Genomic DNA, 13,393 nt, shown 5'->3' on the forward strand with positions numbered 1-13,393 from the left:
ATTACAAAGCAATCATTATTCATAAGATGTTTATCACACTTGAATGGTCAAAGACATAGCTTATAATAAGTATCTTTAGAATCACCTTCAAATGTGTTAACCTTGCCGATTTTTTGAATAATAAAATGCCTAATTCTTGTCAAATTTGGGATCACAGAGATTATCAATATAATTTTTTATCGTTAATATTTTACAAAAATTATCTCGTAATAAATTATACTAATGGTTTTATAAATGCGTTCAAAAATTAATAAATGTAAAAAATCTTAACACCACTGCACAGTTATGTACCGAAATATGACTATATTCTAAAACATTAGAGCGAGAGGTTTAAAAGAATACTATTTTATGTAACAAAAATACTTTATGCAGTCATCAAATGTTTAAAATAACTATAAAGGATAATAAGGCTTCAAAATTATATAAATAGATTATCTACAACGCTTAAGGAGTGTCCAGGATCATGGTTTGAAAGTACAATAAAAACTCAATTTTGACCTACGACGAGCACGTGGGCCGTTAATACATAATTTGAATACGCGAGCCGCGAGCCACATTAAAACGGTACGCGAGCAACACGTTGCTCGCAAGCTACGGGTTGGGCACCGCTGGGTTAGTGAATAGAATTCTGATATTTTATGATTCAATGACGTGAGCAGCTCTTCCCTTTTAGGACGTACCTGAAGTACAGTTAAACTAGGTACTCTAATTTGTTGATAACATTGGTGTCCCAGTTATTGTCATAAGAAGATATTTTATGTGAAATATTAATAAAATTAAAAGTTTTTTGGAAGGTAGCAAGATTGGTGCAACTCTATATAATTATTGTTTACATTATAATTATATTCTATAAAAGTATTTTAATACATTCAAATTATTGTAAAGATGTATGACAAAAATGTGATAATAACTCAATATATTGATAAAATTAATATATTTTGATAAAAATCATTCGTTTAAAGTTTATCGTTATTTGAATAAACCACATATTAAGTCGACACATATGAGAGAACATAGAATCGATTTAAATTTCCATATCAGATAAAATCGTTGATTTGTTTTGTGCAGAATACAAATAAACTTTATAACGGGAGAACAACCTATAGTTTAGAATATCGTCGATATCATAATGTGATTACCTGTTTTTAAAGGTGTTTAAAAATAATGAACGCCGTTATAAAATAATATATTATTTATTTGTCTGCTGTTTTATGAATACTATTTATTACCTAGTTAATAGTTTTATGAATAACAATACCTAGTGAACATTCAATTTATAAAAATCTATTATTATACCTAAACGTTCTCAGTATGGATGTGCATAATGTGATCGATCTCGGAGTAGAAATAACGTGATTTCTTTTATATTTAATAATATTTTTTTGGGATAATTATTATCGATTTTGAATTGAAAATTGTAAAAAAAAAATTGAAATGTAAAATATAATCATTTTTTAATGATTATTAGTTTTAAGATTATATTATTATACTCATATAGGAAAAATCATTCAAGGACATCGGATCTGAAAAACTGTAGGTAATGCAATGGTTTTAAATAAAATATTAATGCTAGATTAGAACAAAGAATGATTTTTAAAACAATAATTATCCCCACTGAAATCATTTCCTATATGATACTAAGTAGGTACTACAAAATTCAGTTCAATTAGACTTTGAATACTAAATAAGTTACCAGTTGTTATTAAAATATTATGTAAACTCCTTGAGATGAAAGTGCGTAAGTAAATTGTTTAATATAAAATAATAAATATATGCATGAAATGTGGTATCAAGTCACACATGATGTACTTTGTTAGTACATACCACTGCGTTTTGTAACTCTGGGATATTGTTTATACAATTATCCAATTTTTGGTTGACGGTGAGTGTAGACGTGTTTCACTAATAACTAAATTATTCAAAATTCTATAAATGACAATCCAATCTGTGTTATTAAAAGTTATAATAATGTATCAGTGATCGACTTACATCAGATCAATATATATATATATATTATCGTCAACAGCTTGGTGGGGTTGCATTCGTACCAATCACAAAGATTCTTACGCCATATAATGTGGGTAATAATTTTCTTTGATGTTTTCTTGAAACCTGGCCGAGGGAAACTGTATAGTTTTATGGTTTTATTGCTATGCAGAATTATTCAGTTATGATCCCAAAAGAATGATGAGGGCGTAAAAATAAGTCAACCTACACTGATAATGAATTTTGAAGATGCGTTTATATTATAATATGTAACCACTTGTATGATGAAATTGCTAACTGAACCAAACTGGCATTGAGTATATTTGTGCATCTGAATAGTATGTGATCTTGAGTTTTAAGCGTAGAGTATTTAAGGGGGGACATGCTCGTCGAAGGTCAAAATTGAGTTTTTATTGTATTTTCAAACCATGATCCTGGACACTTCTTAAACGTTGTAGATAATCTATTTATATAATTTTATTATCCTTTATAGTTATTTTAAACATTTGATGACTGCATAAAGTATTTTTGTTACATAAAATAGTATTCTTTTAAACCTCTCGCTCGTGGATATTCGTGAATATTTTACAAAAATTATCTCGTAATAAATTATACTAATGGTTTCATAAATGCGTTTAAAAATTAATAAACGTAAAAAATCTTAACAACACTGCACAGTTATGTACCGAAATATGACTATATTCTAAAACATTAGCGCGAGAGGTTTAAAAGAATACTATTTTATGTAACAAAAATACTTTATGCAGTCATTAAATGTTTAAAATAACTATAAAGAATAATAAGGCTTCAAAATTATATAAATAGATTATCTACAACGTTTAAGGAGTGTCCAGGACCATGGTTTGAAAATACAATAAAAACTCAATTTTGACCTACGACGAGCACGTGGGCCGTTAACCAATGTGTGCTACCAGTGCTCAGATATGCCTGTGAAATATGGACTCTTAATGTAAGAAGAAAAAAACGATGTTCAGCGTGACGTAGTGCAAGTCAACGTGGATGTTGGGCATGACATATGGCAATGAATAAGGTAGGAAGATCGTTAAGGAAATAAAATAGCAATGAGCCGGACAACCGCTGGAAAAATGCTGTTATGCACTGGGATCAAAGGGTCACTAAAAGACCACACGTACGCCCTAAAATCCGCTGGATGGATGTGTTAGATGGGTGTACGTAGCTGAGGAGAACTAATGACCGAAATAAGTGGATGAAGCTAGAAGAGGCCTTCATCCATTAGTAGATCGACCCCGGTTGATGATGGCCTCAAAATCTCCGTGATGTATCTTTGCATAGCTCTTGTCACTTTAAACATTATTAAATAATGTTACCTATATATCGTGGGATATTATTATATAAGAAAATCTGATGTCTTTATAAAGAATACAATATTACGAAGATCAGACAAAGAACACATGCGTTACACTCAGAAAAATATAAAACAATGTTCTTTACGCGATTTATTTGCATAATGCTAAAAGAATGACCTCGACACGCCGCTCACAGAAAACTCGCACACAATGACCAAATAAAAAGGGAATTAAGATTATAATAGAGATTTGTTCAATTATTATCGAGAATAAGAACTGCTACAAAATTTAATAGTACCGCATCTTCTTGAACAGACCTACACCAAGGTGATCGGCTGCCCCCGTGTAAAAATACAAGTGAACGAAAATATTATGAATGGTATTGTGAACTGAAGTTAAATGATCAAATGAGTTAGTATGGAAGACGGTTTAAGAAATTAATTTGGTCCAAATAATTAAATGAAATAAATTATTTTAAATAAGTACATAAAAAATAAAATATTTGTTATGAAATCACTTTACAAGTTAAAATACATAATTAGGTTTTGTGCATTACAATATTAATTAATGGTAAACTGTGTTAATTTTTATTCGGTGATTTTTAAGTAGTGGCAATTTTTAATGAAGTAGCTGAAACGGTCGTGGCAAGGAAATACTTATCGAGTGTGGAAAAATATGAGGTTAACTTAAATAATTAATGTTAAATAATGTTATTTTTAATATGTATGTGAATTAAAGCTTGTCATGTAAACGAAACGTGTATTAAATATTGGTGATATGTAAAGACATTGGTCATTAAAACAAAAAAAACCCGCTGTAAATAGCAACTGGCTTTGCATGTATTTATGCATTATTAATCTGTACTGTGAATCTAATTATAAAAAATAAAGTAGAATACAATCAACAACTCTATTGCCATATGTGTAACATTTAATGACAAAATTGTTAGATAGACAAAATTTTAAAAAAGAGGGAACAAATGGATCAATAGCCACCCTCTAAAATCACCCGCTCTCGCGCAATGCACAATTTGCATTTATGGACGGGACGGACCTGTTTTTGAAGCAGCGACGTTTTGGTGACCTCGTGCGGTCACGACGAAGAAACAGCACTTGGCATCGGTTTTCAGTGCCATCCGACACATACTGGCCCTGAGAAATATTATTGTCTCTACTACATAGGGCAATAAATCTTCTCTTATGCAGGGGGCATTGATAATAAATGTGCGTGGTTCACGCGTGAGCTGTTCATTTTGTATGCTTTAATTGTGCCATCAAATATGACCTATAAAACGATAGACCGTTAATATGATTTATTTTTAACATTAATATTGAATACCTTGGTCACACCGTAATAGAACAAAAGTAGAACATTCTAATTATATAGTATGTAAAAAAACTCTATATAGAAAAAGAAAAAAACTCCATCGAAATGTTCCCAGTAGACAACGATAAAGTGATGATCACTCTGGTGGTGAATGAGTTCCAAGATAAATTATTATTGGACTAGCAATACGTCCAGAATTAGTCCGTATTGTTCGTACATGGCAATCTTGACTTATTTATTTTAATTCGTTTAAAGCATCGTTGATTTATCTGTACGTAAATAGGTATATAACATAATAAAGAGTGTTTAATGAACATAAATATAATAAAACGAAGCATTAATCTTTTATGTCGTAGCCACATGGAAACATATAAATAAGTATAAGAAAATGGGAGATGCGGAGAAGATTATTCAAATTATAAGACAAAACACACACACTTTTAATAACGTATAGCTTAAACGAATATATTTTTCGCAACTTTAACGTATATGCTAGTTGGTGAGTGTCATGAATTGACCCAATTAAGGTCTTGGCTGCCTCCAGGAACCGTCTTCATTCCTTCTTTTTTGACCTAAGTTTCCATCCCTACCTTAGCGTTAGGGATACTACGTGTGTTTCAACACAGTTCATCCACCTTAATTTGTGCACATTACATTTCTGGCCTATTGAAGAAGATCTTTATGGGCGATTGAATGTCATTCATTTTTAAGGCATGGCTTGCGCAATTACCCAACTATACTTTTGCGTGTAGGACGATATTGGAACTACAGTAGAATTTAATAAACATTATGATATTTATAAGCATAAGCTTCATATTTACTTAATAGTATATTATTTCATAATATAGCTGGTTACTTATTGTATACATTAAATTAATATTGACAATTTGGTCACTTTTCCTGTAGGTAAATTCAGAAATCCGACTTTCTTGATAAATTAAAAGTTGAATAAAAATATGTATTAACAATAATAATATAAAGCCAAAACTGCTGGAATAAGAATAAAATAAACATTTCATCTACGACTATTGGCAAATCATTGGTTTTCATTAAACGTGTATGATAATCTTATAATTATAATCGTATATATTGTTCAATGAGCAACAATTTACGAGTATCATGTTTTAGAAATATTTTGTTTTATTGATATAAACGTCATTTTTTTGAAAACACATCATTATTTATTCTATATATTGTGTCTCATTTATGAATATACATTTGGTGTAACTATATTTGTACCAATTGCCCTGTGATTAAATTCCGGACCTGATAGGTTGAACAAGTGGCTAATATCCATTTCTCGTAAAAAAATAAGAATTTGTTGATAGTGTTGATATTCATAGGATCGAACGTGGTACATAATAATAATTGTGCAAAGTATAATTTGGGTTGAAAATGTCTTATAATATAAGAAAATACGTAGTAATTTTTAAACAAAATAATATATGAAAAATATTGAAGACTAAAAATTCAAAGGTACTTAAAAATAGTAACATTAGTGGATCACAAAGAAAAGTATAAATCTATGTATTTACTGACGTATACCGAATCGATATATATATATATAAATATAAGAATAAATTTACGTACCTATCATAGTCATGTAATACAATAGTTATTTACAATAAAAGCGAAAATATTGTAAATATAAACAGAAAATATATTATGGTAGAAAAAATAAAACGCAGGCAGGTATATTGTAAAATTTTGATTTGTGTTTATTTCAAACAAAAAAAAAATCTTCAAAATTAGCAATAATTGTTTACACACATTAATTTGATTACCTAATAAAATATAAATAATAAAACATATGAGTACACTAATAATTATGATAAGTAGGCAGTAAATTAAATTTAATGACCGCAATGACAAAAATGTAAAAACACATGAAAAAGTAACTAATTATTGTGATTAAAAGTTTAATTATTTGTAACCTCCAAAAATAATAAAAGGCCAAAATTCAAAAGCTCATCAAATTTATGGTTGGGTAAAGTATTTTTTTTATTGCATTTGAACCTTTGACCTTTTTACGGCAATACCAAAAATATCACAGTTTTGCACAATTTTTAACGGGAGCAAGGGCAGTCGTTTTAAAAAACGTGAAATAATATGCGTTTATTCGACTATATTATGATGACAGTTATTGCATTGATGGCATATTGAATTCAGTATTATACAACTATGGAAAATATACTAAAAATTTCACTGTTAATGAATATAAAATTAAAAACATAAAATATATTTATCTGATTTTAATTTAAAAACGGACGCCCACTTTGTAAATATCAATTTCAAATTTAAATTTGAGCTTTAAAAGTAACAGTCATCGAAAATAATCACTTTGTTTGGTTGTCGAGTATTCATTGCGTTGAACAAAGGTCCTGAGATTGCGGTAGCCTTTAAAACAGAATAAAATCTTTTATTGATCACAATAATGAGATCGGCGTCTTGCGTAACTGTCGGATTTCAATATCAACTATATAAGTAAAGATTTAAATTGAAACGGATTAATCTGCGATTTTTTTTCACTTTATAATCCAAAAGCACTTTATTTAACGTATAAAATAATACATATCTCAAAGTGGTTTATCTAATGTCGGGTCATTAAAGCTTTGAAGAAAAAAATATTAATGGCAACGACAAAAATATGGCTTCTAATTCATCTGAAAAAATCCGGTTTCGGGTATAAAAAAAATATGATAAAGTATTAATATTAGACTCGCTCGGCGTATGAAGGAAGCATTATCGTATTAAAAATCTCAGTTAATGAACCTCTGTTAGGCACTTGTTATACACAGCGATGTCTCATTCGGTTGTTTGGATTATTTATCGTTCTCACGGAAAATACTCTATAAAACACTGACAGACACGATCGCAAGCACTTTGTCTTCAAATATAAATAATGTTAGTTCATCGTCCGTTCCTGAATCGGTAATAGTATAGTTGCCTCGGAACGATAACGTGCTGCAGATTCCATCCCCTGGTCACTCTTCGAAGAGGTGTCAGAGGTCCTCTATTGGCATTATACACTCCGGGGGAATTATTCCGCTTTCCAGGCCTTATTAGTCGTAAAACGTCTGATTGAACAATGATGTTATCTTCAACAATTGCATCGTCACTGTCAATGTCTTCTTTGGTAATTAAAAACGGATGTTTTCCGCGTAGATCACTAGGCTTTTTCCTGATGTTTGTTTTTAAATCAGGGCGCGATAGTCTGTCCGGGGGGGATCCGGGAAAATTGAATGTTTCTGGGTTACGCGTCGATTGCGGGAGAAAGGAGTTGATTGCGCGGGCTTCCGGCAAGGCTTCTGGCGATGGTCTCGCGGCGGAGGTATCCTTCGCGGCGAAAGACAGGAGCGTGAGGCAGGCAATCGTGATTATGTGCCTCATTGTGAGCGTGTTGTTGGACTGACGCGAGCCGGTCGAGTTTGATTGTTTTATATTGTGGTTCGGCCGCGAGATCGACGTCTGCGGCTGCACGCTGCGCGGGCTTTTCGGTACCTGTCTGAAATTATCAACACCCCGCAAACCGGTAGCGAGTGCATTATATTCTGACAGGTGACCCTGTGCCAACGGGATGAATTTTATCATCGGTCGTGCAGATTCAATGCCACCGTATTTAAACAGCTTCAAAAACCTGTTGGTTTAACTAAATTGTAATTTATTTAAGTCTACAAGATATTTAATTTTAATTGCGATCAGATATCAGGAAAAAAAGAACCGTAAAATATTCAAAAAAAATTCAAAGGATTTACATAATTATATTTTAAAAGAAGTTGCACTACGATGCTTTGATATTGAACTATTTCCCAGTTCCTCATGAAGCTTATTGATTCGGTTATTCTATAAAACAAAACTTCATTCCGTTCCCTAATTAGAGATTAGGTAGGTACTTTTTATTATGGGAATATTTGAACATATTCTGTTTACTAAGTTAAAAAAGCCTAACGTACATTAAATTTGGCAACACTGAATTATTGCTTAGAATTTCATCTTCGGCGTATTGAATGTGTGGCAGCAAAAGTTATTCCATAAGCAATGTCGCAATTGTTTTATTTGATTGATGAATTTAGTAATAAATAATATCATATTATGATGGGATAAATAAAATTCCAAATTATCACTTACGTCCTTTTAGCTAAAAAGAATTTAGTTATTTTTAAATTTGTTTTTGTTTAAATTTAATCTCATTTTGTATACTAATATATGTACCTACGTTGAATTGTATGTTGTCATGGCGAAAACTGCAATGATATAATTTTATTGAAATCCCAACCATTTTCTAGTTTCATTATTTATAAGTAATGATGTTTAATTCGTCAACTAAATAATGTAAGTATAAATAGTTAGTATGTAATGTCTCCACCATGTGTTTTTTTTTCTTAAAAAAAAAATTTCCCACATTATACTTGAAAATAAAATTTTCACATTATTTTATTATATCAATTTGTTATTGTATAAACGAGAAGTACATGTATTTGGTGTCAGTGTATTTACCATTGTTGAGTGCATATGGTATCCAAAGATGCTGAAAAGTGAAACCCGAGTTGCGAAAAATGACTCAAATGGAATACACAGTATGTACAAAACTTAAATCAATCACAATATAAATATTAGAATATTTTGTATGTGAGGATTGTTTGTTAGTAATTTTATCAACTATACCTACGATCCAAATATACTTTTGATTTAAAATCATCTTTGCTTTATACGTTTCGTTAAGTAGTTATTTATTTACTTACAAGTACACCCACGATGGCCGAGTGGCTTAAATGCCGGCCTATAGAGTCGAGAGTCCCAGGTTCGAATCCTGGGTCTGGTTAGTACACATATTGTTTTTCAATTTGTGTATGAGTCAGAGTATGGACCTAATAGGTTGAGCAAGTGGCTGACATCCATTTCTCGTAAAAACAAAAATCTGTCAATACAAACCTCCACTCTGTGGAGGCCCATATGATCCTATTAGGATCGGACATGGTCGAAAGAAAGAAAAGAAAAGACATGACAAATTCGTCATAATAATAATTATAGAAAGTCATTTCGCGTTACTTTACAATATCTAAGTTTAAATGCCAAATAGTGCAAACAATATTTGCTCATGGCACACGTTAATAACATTTCGCTTGCAAAATTCACGGCATTGAACGTGTCAGCTGTGATTGGTATTTATGTTTTTTTCTTCGCTTACTTTAGCATCGCGCATGCGAGTCGATTCACTCCCGTCTCGCCCGAAAACAGATCGTTAAAAATATTTTTTAATAACAGAGGAAGCGCGCAGGCTTAGCCGCCGTGGTTTTCGGGCCTGCCAATCGCTGTCGAATTGATCTCGTAGCCGGCGACAGACAAAAGAACTGGGTTCGTCTGCTCACCACGCGTCGAAGTCTCCGCATGAAAATGCAAAGAAAACCAAAAAAGCTCCCTACTCATTATTTGAAAGGATTGCGGAGAGAAGATTGATGCATGCAAAAAGTAGCCAGTTTTTTGCGATCGGTTTTGTTTTATTGGTTTGCATTCAAGATATCACATTATAACGCCTTTGTTCCCCAGTGGAATGCTATTACGGAATTTTAATACACCAACTTTATACTATTACTCATACATGACATATCATGAACAAGACAAGCTTAATTTAGATGGACACGCTTTAATAAGTAACAATATTATGTTTAACCATGCAAAACTTAATTAGACTATTTACACATTTTTTAGTATTATGTTATATCAGCACTTACATTCTTTAGAATATTATGTACCTACTTAATTATTATTCAACTAAATATTTGCTATTTTTTATTTAAAATATATCAAATATATAAATATTTTTGCTCATATACAAATAAAGACGATATTTTGTCATGGAAAGATTAATCGATAACAAAATATTGACATGCTTTCTTCGAGATTGACGGGTCGGAAAACAATATTGCTAAGTACTTATATAACTAATATACTTTTGCGGATAAATCATAATAAACACGTATCACCAATCTATATAATATTAATTATACACATACTGACATTATGCCACGAGTGAAGACTATGCATTGAATGATAATTTAGTGTTTAGTCGATTTATAAAAATTAAGGCGGCCATTCGATATAATTAGCATGTTATTTAAATGTGGTAATAGAAGGAAGTCATGTATATAAAATAATGTGGAAAACTTTCATTTTAAAATATATCAAAACCACTTATAATGGGGGGGGGGTTGCTTTTTCATTTTAAGTTTTTAAAAATAAACCTAATAAGCCTGAAGGAATTCTCTATATTTTTATGTACATTGTACGAGTGATGTACTACTATTATTCTTCTTCATTTATTCATTGTCATCGTTACTCTGTTCAAGAGGTGGTTTTCTTCTATTTTATAACGTGCGTATACTAATTATGGTTCATCATAACATAAATAAGAAGAACCATTAAAACAGAAGGAGATACATAATGTAATATAAATGAGTATTTTGTCAAAGACTTGTATAATTACCTCGTAATCGTGTAGAGTTGTAAAAGGCTACCAATATCTCAAGTCATTAAATAGTTAGTAGGAAAATAAAAATCTTGTAATGTATGTGAGGTATTGACATTATTATAAGGCAAGTAGCACTATGAAAATTAATTACTATGATAATCTTTTATAAATGAGACCTTACACACATTTGTTATTAGAGTTGTTTCATACATTCAGTTACAACTTACTCTTCGTTGAATTAATGTGATGTTTATCAATATTTATTTGATATTTAATGCTGTGGAAATGGCCAAGACCTATACAGGGCTGTAGTATCAATGATGAAGAAAATAACTGTCCATCATGCAGCATAGTAAACACTGCCTATTGCATGGAGGTAAATGATTTGTAACTACAAATAATAGTAGGTACGTCATTGAAGTTAAATTAATCACAAAAAAATAATATTATGATATATATTTTGAGATAAATTAGATGACACATGAGACATTTAATAGTTTAAAAGCTTATAAGTCATATAAAAAATGAATGATTAAAAAAATAAAGATACGTGACATAAAATCGAAATCATGTCGGAGGTGGGTTTGAAAAAAGGAAAGAAGATTATGTATTATGTGAGAAAAAGGCGTTATATATTTTATTGTATCTTACTTGTTTTGCAAACGCTTTTAGTACTACTTAGTTATTTTTAACCATGTGTTTTCATATATTTACAACGAGAAGATTAATTCTAATATACCTATGTATTATGTAGAACCAATTTAGATATACCAATAGAACAAAGACAATATTTGTGGTACTATTTATACATTGTGATGAATAGATAGTTTATTTTCTTTCACGATCCGATCAAAATAAACATTCTTACGATTTTTCAAATTAAGAATTATAAAATTTCAAATTTAGATTATAATTATGTTTAATACATTTTTTCCCTCCTGCTATCGTGTTGTAAGACAAACATAATACATGTTTAGTGGCGTAGAGGCCAGACGCATTGATTAATTTTGAAGTCACCAGGACTCCCAGGTAACAATAGGATTTCAATTATTGTCCAAATAAATCCATGCATTCTACAATTTAATATCAGTGATTGTGTTAATATTAGGTGGCATTTATTAAAAAAAATATTTGCATAAACAAACAATTTGTTTATAAATTTTGATACATACGTGTGTACTTGATTTTAAGTATTTAGATGCCCCTTTAAAATTTTCTGACGAATGGGTTGCATCGTTTGCATCAAAAAAAACTCGCCATTTGCCTGTGTGAGTCAATATAAATGAGCTCGCAGTAAATCAGGTATCTGGCCAATAGTTATTACATGCGAAGAGCATTGCACGCTACTTAATTGCATAATGAGTAAACAAGCTGAGTGGGAACAAAACAAAGATTATACAATAATAATATTATGATACCGTAGATTAAAGTCGGGCAGAAAAGTGCATAGGATAAAGCGGAATGTAGCCGAGACGAAGTGACAAGAGTGGAATGTAGAATGCCAGATAGAACGCTACCAAGTGAAAAAAATCCCCGCCGTGAGTCGGGCATTAAATAAATAATTGTATCTACAATTCAACAGGTTTGATAGAGTGACTGACCTCTCTGATGTGATAATAGCTATAAGTAAAAATGCGTTAGATTGAAGAAAAAAATCAATGAAAAAAGTCTAGCTTCGCTGCGTGGTCTGTGGAAATAAACTGCATAAAAAGTTTGTTGCGAAATTTGTAACAATACATCGTTGCATCTTCTCTACTAGTATTTGTGTACGAAAAGAAGATAGTATTATATTATGTTTTTTTTAAAAGATATATCGTCCGGCCAGCTCTAGCTTGTTTGATTTACGATTTATTAGTGTTCAATGTTAATCAAATTTATAGATTGAATCTCAATATATTCGACGCTGGTATATATTCGCCAGAATAGAATTCGATTAGTAAAATATATTACATTACGTTGTTAGTTTTTTAATGTTAACCATTTACGGTGGCTTCAGATACATGCAAAGACTTGAAAATTTTAGAAAAATATAATTTAAACATAAAGTGAAAATGGAATTAGAATAACGTATTCTAAAAAAAAAGAAAGTAGATTCCCATTTCACTCATAAGTGGATCGAATAAGTTTCCACTTAATAAAGTAAGGTAAATTACGACTTTTACACTACATGAGTCAGTCAGTCATTCGCCTAAGCCATTGGATCTTTTATCTGTAATGTAGTATATTGAAAAAGAAACAATATGCATTTTATATATGGCCACCGTAGATAGTAATGGTCACATAG

The 13,393-nt window shown here is 30.9% G+C and overlaps 1 protein-coding gene across 2 annotated transcripts in view; it reads left to right on the forward strand.

The window, feature by feature from the left end:
* Positions 1–13,393, forward strand: part of Msr-110 (DUF3736 domain-containing protein Msr-110) — a 127,011-nt gene that overhangs the window by 91,409 nt on the left and 22,209 nt on the right. The gene's annotated exons all lie outside the window — the stretch shown is intronic.

This window comes from Rhyacophila brunnea, unplaced genomic scaffold (genome assembly GCF_057557595.1).
Source record: "Rhyacophila brunnea isolate RB1 unplaced genomic scaffold, BYU_Rbru_1.0 scaffold_9, whole genome shotgun sequence".
Classification (NCBI taxonomy): domain Eukaryota; kingdom Metazoa; phylum Arthropoda; class Insecta; order Trichoptera; family Rhyacophilidae; genus Rhyacophila; species Rhyacophila brunnea.